Consider the following 6,883-nt stretch of genomic DNA (forward strand, 5'->3'; position numbering starts at 1 on the left):
AACACTAATAAGTATATGCTGTTGAATAAAAGAGCTGGTCTCATAGAATTTAAGAGCCAGTGGGAGCAAAGAGAGTAGTGGTCTCCAGACTGATGGTCTCAAAATCTATCTGGACATCAGAATCACCTGTGGAGTGAGTGTGTGTGAGGGGAGTTCTTTTTTAAGAATACTGATTCTAGAATACAGAGAGGATACACCATTTATGACCTCCTTGGGACATAGCTCAAAGTACTCTCCTAATTAGACTCAACACTTTCTCCCTACAATTAGGAACAAGGCAGGATGTCTGTTATTACCACTTCCATTCAACATGGAATTGGAAGTTCTATAAGATAAGAAAAAGAAATAAAAGCCATAGAGATTAGAAAAGAAATAAAACGCTCCCTTTATTACCAATGCCATGATTGTCTTCACAGGAAACTCCAAGAATCTACAAAGAAATTCCTAGAACTAGTGAGTGAGTTTATCAAGGTCATAGGATACAAAGTTGATGTACAAAAAACAACCATATTCCTATATGTAAGCCTTAAATATTGAAATTTTCATGTTCAAAAGCACACAGGAAAAGAAATACAGTTATAGGACTAAAAAAATATGCAGGATGCTTGTGTTCAAAGCTAAAAAACAATAAAGAAATAAAAGAAGACTTAAATAGAGATATTTATTATTTTTCTGGATTATAAACTGAACACTTTTAAGATGTTAATTTTATTCAAAGTGATCTATAGATTTAATGCAATCAGTGAAAATAGACATTGTCAAGATGATTCTAACATGTATGTGCAAAGGCAAAAGAAATAAATAAGAAAGCTAAGACAATTTTGAAAAAGAACAAAGTTGGAAGACTTGTATCACCTGATTTCAAGACTTATTAAAAACCCTCAGTAATCAAGAGAGTGTGATAATGCAAAAGGATAAACACATAGATCATTGGAATGGAAATGTGAGTCAGAGGTGATGAAACAAAGAGAAAAAAGTCTTAAATAAATTGTGTTGGAACTATTGGATATCCATAAGCAAAAATATGAACGTTGACCAATACTTATAAAATCTAAAACTATAAACCTTTTAGGAGAAAAACTCTGTGACCTGGGATTAGGCAAAGAGTTATTAGATGTGATACTATAAAGATGATACATAAAGGAAAAAATGGATAAATTAGACTTCATCAAAATGAAAACTTTGCTCTGTGAAGGATCATGGTAAGAGAATGAAAAGATACTCTGCCCCTTGGGAGAAAAATATTTGCAAATCACCTAACTGACAAAGGGTTTGTATCCAGTATATAGCAAGGATACTTAAAACTCACCAATAAGCAAGCAAATGAACCAATTAAGAAGTAGAAAATTTTTTGAAAAGATCCCTCAATGGAATTACATAGGTGGCAAATAAGCACATGAAAAGATACTCAACATCATTAGTTATTCAGTCAGGTCAGTCACTCAGTCATGTCTGACTTTACAACCCCATGGACTGCAGCGCGCCAGGCTTCCCTGTCCATCACTAACTTCTGGAGCTTGCTCAAACTCATGTCCATCGAGTTGGTGAGGCCATCCAACCATCTCATCCCTGGTTGTCCCCTTCTTCCCCTTTGCACATATATGTTAGAATCATCTTGTCAATGTCTATAAAATCCCAACTGCTATTTTTATTGATTGCATTAAATCTATAGATCCCTTTGAAGAAAATTAACATTTTAAAAGTGTTCAGTTTATAATCCAGAAAAATAATAAATATCTCAATCTTTGATAGTAACAGGGTCTTTTCTAATGAGTCAGTTCTTTGAATCAGGTGGCCAAAGTGTTGGAGCTTCAGCTTTAGCATCAGTCCTTCCAATGAATATTCAGGACTAGTTTCTTTTAGGATTGAAATCAGTTATTATTAGGGAAATAGAAATTAAAAGTACTACACATGATTTAAAATAGCTTAAAACAAAACAAAACAACAAAAACTTAGCCATATCAAGTCCTGGAATGACTACAGAACAACCAAACGCTCCTATATTGCTGTTGAGAATACAATTTCAGAAGCAGTGTGCATTTCTTTTATAGGTAGGGAAACATGCACTCAGTCTGGGACCCAGCAAACCCAGTCCGATGTATTCACCCAAGTGAAACAATAACTTCCATTCACAAAAAACCTGTAGGCCAGTATTTATAGTTGCTTGATTCACAATTGCCCTGAACTGGAAATAACCTAAGCTTCCTTCAACTGTGAGCGGATAAATAACTCATAGTACAGTCACACAATAAAAAGGGATAAACCACTGATGGACTCAACAACACTGATACATCTCACATGCATTGTAGTCAGTGAAAGCAGCCAGTCTTGAAAGGCTACCTACTGTATGATCCCTCTGCTGTGACATTTTGAACAGACAAAACTGTGAGGCAGAAAACGTATCTCCGGATTCCACGGGTTAGGGTTAGGGGCAGGGCTTGATGGAGACAAGGAGCAGGGGCATTTTTGGAGTGACGGCACCGTTTTGAATCTTGATGGTGGTGATGGGTTTATCAAAATTTATAGCATGGTCCCTTTAAAAAAGGAACTTTGTACATAAATTTTAAAAACCAATTTGAAAAGAGCCTTCCATGGCTTTGTATTGTTCTTAGAATAAATTCCAAGGTAGACTAAATTTTCAGAGAAGGCAATGGCACCCCATTCAAGCACTCTTGCCTGGAAAATCCCATGGACGGAGGAGCCTGGTGGGCCACAGTCCATGGGGTCGATAAGAGTTGGACAAGACTCAGCGACTTCACTTTCACTTTCATGCATTGGAGAAGGAATGGCAACCCACTGCAGTGTTCTTGCCTAGAGAATCCCAGGGACGGGGGAGCCTGGTGGGCTGCTGTCTATGGGGTCGCACAGAGACATGACTGAAGCGACTTAGCAGCAGCAGCAGCAGACTAAATTTTATGTTCTTTATCCTGACTTGCAAAGCAATGCATGACCTGGCCCTGCTTCTCTGGCCACACTGTCTTTCACCCTTCTCCCTTGCCCACTAGACAGAACTCATTTAATGCACCAACTCAATGGATGATGAGACACCAATTTGCTAGAGCAAATCCAGTGATGGTTTGTGCTGTTACTGTGGTTGTGGAGCCAGGTGGCCACACCTTCTGTCACTGCCTCGGATTGAATCTCTCAAGTTGCTCTTGGGTATGGCCCTACAGTGTCGCACCTCCCACTATTTGCCTTGCGCCTTCCACCTTGGGACTTCCCTAACTGGTAGTGCTGATCAGTTAACATCGAGCAACGTGAGAAAGGAGCCTGCAAGTGAATGTTCTCTTCCTTCCCCACCAGGACTATTTCCCCTGACCCTGACAGATGTTTGAAGCTTCAGAAGCATCACATTGCTTCTCTGTAGACCAGCACTCAGCATCTTCCCTTTTGAATCCTTCTTTAGCCTATTCACTAACGCCTCTATGCTGCCTCCTACAATCCCACCATGCTTCCTGCAGCCTCTAGCACAGTCACCAGCGGTGTAACTCATCTCTTTGTAGTTACTGTCTCTGTCGGAGAAGGCAATGGCAACCCACTCCAGTACTCTTGCCTGGAAAATCCCATGGATGGAGGAGCCTGGTGGGCTGCAGTCCATGGGGTCGCTAAGAGTCGGACACGACTGAGCGACTTCACTTTCACTTTTCACTTTCATGCATTCGAGAAGGAAATGGCAACCCACTCCAGTGTTCTTGCCTGGAGAATCCCAGGGACGGGGGAGCCTGGTGGGCTGCCGTCTATGGGGTCGCACAGAATCGGACACGACTGAAGCGACTTAGCAGCAGCAGCAGCAGCTCTCTCTGTCTTCCTGACTCCTCTTTTCTCTCCATCCTTTCCTGAGATTGCACTTTCCTATAGTTTTGTCACCTAACCGATTGCTTGGGCTCAACTTTCTAGGCAGTTCAGCCAAAGACACCCAATAAGCTTCAGTCACATTCGTTTTCTTTGTGTTCCCAGAATGAGCTGTGTATTTCTTCCCTCAGATTAGAGCTTTGGCTCTGTGTTTCTTCTGCTTGGCTCTCTCCCTAGTTGTTCCAGCTTATCACTCTATGTGGAGTCTTGACATAGCACTCATTTGATGTGGATCTTGTGTGTTCTATCTATGTATCTATCATCTGTCTTTTCTTTTCTTTCATTAAACTAGAAGCCCCACCAGAATATGAATCTTGTCTGCTTTGTTTATTGCTATATCCTGAGAAACTAGAATAGTTTAAAGCCTTGTTAGGAGGCTTTAGGAAATATTTGTGGAGTAGATAAATGAATGAATGTATGCCACCGTAGCCCTGCTGCTGCTGCTGTTAAGTCGCTTCAGTTGTGTCCGACTCTGTGCGACCCCATAGACGGCAGCCCACCAGGCTCCTCTGTCCATGGGATTTTCCAGGCAAGAGTACTGGAGTGGGGTGCCATTGCCTTCTCCTCACGTCCACTAGGATGGTATAAACTTGAAAAATGGCAAATAACAAGTGTCGGCAAGAATGTGGAGAAATTGGAATGTTCACACACTGCTGGTGAGACTCTAAAATGGTGCAGCTGCTTTGGAAACCAGTGTAGCAGTTCCTCAAATGTTAAACTTAGAATTACCATGTGACTCAATATTTCCACTCCGAGATAGACTCCCATGAGAAACATACATCCACACAAAAACCTATACATGAATGTTCACAGCAGCATTATTTAAAATAGCCCCAAAGTGCAAACAACCTAAATGTTCATCAACTGAAAAAAAGGATGAAAGAAGATATCTATACCATAGGATATCGTTTGTTCATAAAAAGGAATGAAGTACTGTTGACATGGATGAACCTTGAAAACAGTATGCTTTACGTGAAAGAAAGCAGTCACAAAAGATTTCATATTGTATGAAGAGTTCATTTATATGAAGTGTCCACAGTGGGCAAATCCATAGAGAAAGATTAGTGTTTGCCAGGGGCTGGGGGTTGGGAAAGAAAAAGAAAATGAGTGCTGATAAGCATGACATTTCTTTTTTAGGGGATGAAAATCAGTTCTAAAATTGATTGTGGTGATAATTGTACAGCTCTGTGAATATACTACAAATATCAAATTGTATACTTTAAATGGGTGAATTGAATGCTATATGAGTTGTATTTTAACAAAGATTTTTTTAAAAAGCAGAGACTATTAAAATTAAAACTAGAGAAAGTGGGTTTTTAAACCATTCTCAGAGACACTCCCACCCCAAGCACTGCCATCTTCTGCCCATCAGGGTTCTTCCTGCAGTCTGTAGGCGATGACCTCAATGGTACAGACCACAGGTTACAAAATGATGATCTAGGGACATTTTGTGGCCTACAAACTGTTCTTCTTCTGTTTTTTTAGTGCACAGAGCATTAAAAAAATTTTTTTTAAGTTGCCAACATTTTAAAATTAGAAGAGTGCACACTAAATAAGGGTTTTTGGCTTCTTCATGGGGGGCGGGGATGGGGAAGGGAACAAAACAAAATAAAAAATAAGCAATCCCAGTTCGATGGCTACACTGGACCTGTATTTTCCACGTGGAAAAATGAGACTGTCTCTTTTAGGGCTTGTTGTTCTTCCCTGTTTGGCCCTGTATCAGCAGCCTGAATCACTTCTTTGTTACTTCTTTTTAATCCTTTTGGGATATTTAAGTTTGCAACACCTGCACAGACCTTTCCCAGCATCAGAACTTTTTTGTCATTCCATTGCCTCAGGCTCAGCTGGATGATTGGCTAATTCCTGGTTTTCCAATCCTGGTTGCCTGAATCTCCTGGGATTCTTGTAAAATGTCTGCAAGCGAGACTGCAACCCAGTTAAACTGGAACCTATTGGGGCAGGCGGGCTTACCAAAAAATCCAACTCTCTAGGTTCCAAAGTGTATCCAGGGAGGCGAAGCAGTTGGGCTAACGTGCTAATTCAATTCAAGAGCAAACTGTAGTGTCCAATAATGGTTTAACAGCCTCTCTGGTAAGTTTTGTTTCTTAAGCTCCGCCTGAAGGAGTGGAAATGGAAGGCAGAACTAAGACTGTGGTTTTGGTCAGGTGAACCTTTTACCTGATTTTCAAATCAGAGTTGATGTCTGAATCTAAATGTAAGTGTCATTTTTTAACCACTAGTCATATTAAAAGATTTCGTAATCAGAACAAGTATGAGCAAGTCATGGTGCCTTTACAGCTTTGCATGGTGCCTTTTTGTTATTTTTATCAGCAAGCTTTTTAATCAATGAAATTGATTTGCTCTTCTGTGGGTTCTGGAAACGTTGACAAGTACAGGAAGTTATGGTGGCTTTTTGAGAGGTCATGAGTGGCCAACACAAGACAGGAATTGTGGTGGCAGTCACTCGATAAATATTGGTTGAATAAATTGATAAGAGATTTGCTACTTCTCATCTCCAGTGGAGATGGACGATTTGGTGACATTCTCTGGTGGGCTACAGGAGGTGGGGGAACATCGTGAGGAAGAGATCCCTTAGATGTCCTTTCCACCTTTTTGTTGAGTTCTGGTAGAGAAAAAACACTGGTTAGACAAGGTGGCCCATCACCACCTTGTGGGTTTGTCCTTCTAAGGCTCCCTTGAACTTAACCTCTGCGTGGCGGAGACCCGAGGATCTCCCGGTCGACGCCCAGAAGATGCTCTGTGTTGAACCTGACCTTCCCACGGTCCAAACAGGCAAACAAATGGCGTCCCTTGGAAAGAATCAGTGTAGCCTGGCTAGAAGCCTGGCTGGCAGCTCGGCAGCGGGCTAGGAGTAGGGAGTACGACGGGGATAAGTCTAGCGGCTGCACCCAAGAAAATAGGGGTTGTCCACTGCACCTGCAAACCCCACGAGCGCCTCGGTTTGGCCCCCTGCATCCCAGCCGGCTGCCCACCCTGGAGAGGCTGCCTGGGGGGCAGCAGTGTGTGTGTG

This window comes from Bison bison, unplaced genomic scaffold (assembly GCF_000754665.1).
Source record: "Bison bison bison isolate TAMUID 2011002044 unplaced genomic scaffold, Bison_UMD1.0 scf7180017864491, whole genome shotgun sequence".
Taxonomy (NCBI): domain Eukaryota; kingdom Metazoa; phylum Chordata; class Mammalia; order Artiodactyla; family Bovidae; genus Bison; species Bison bison.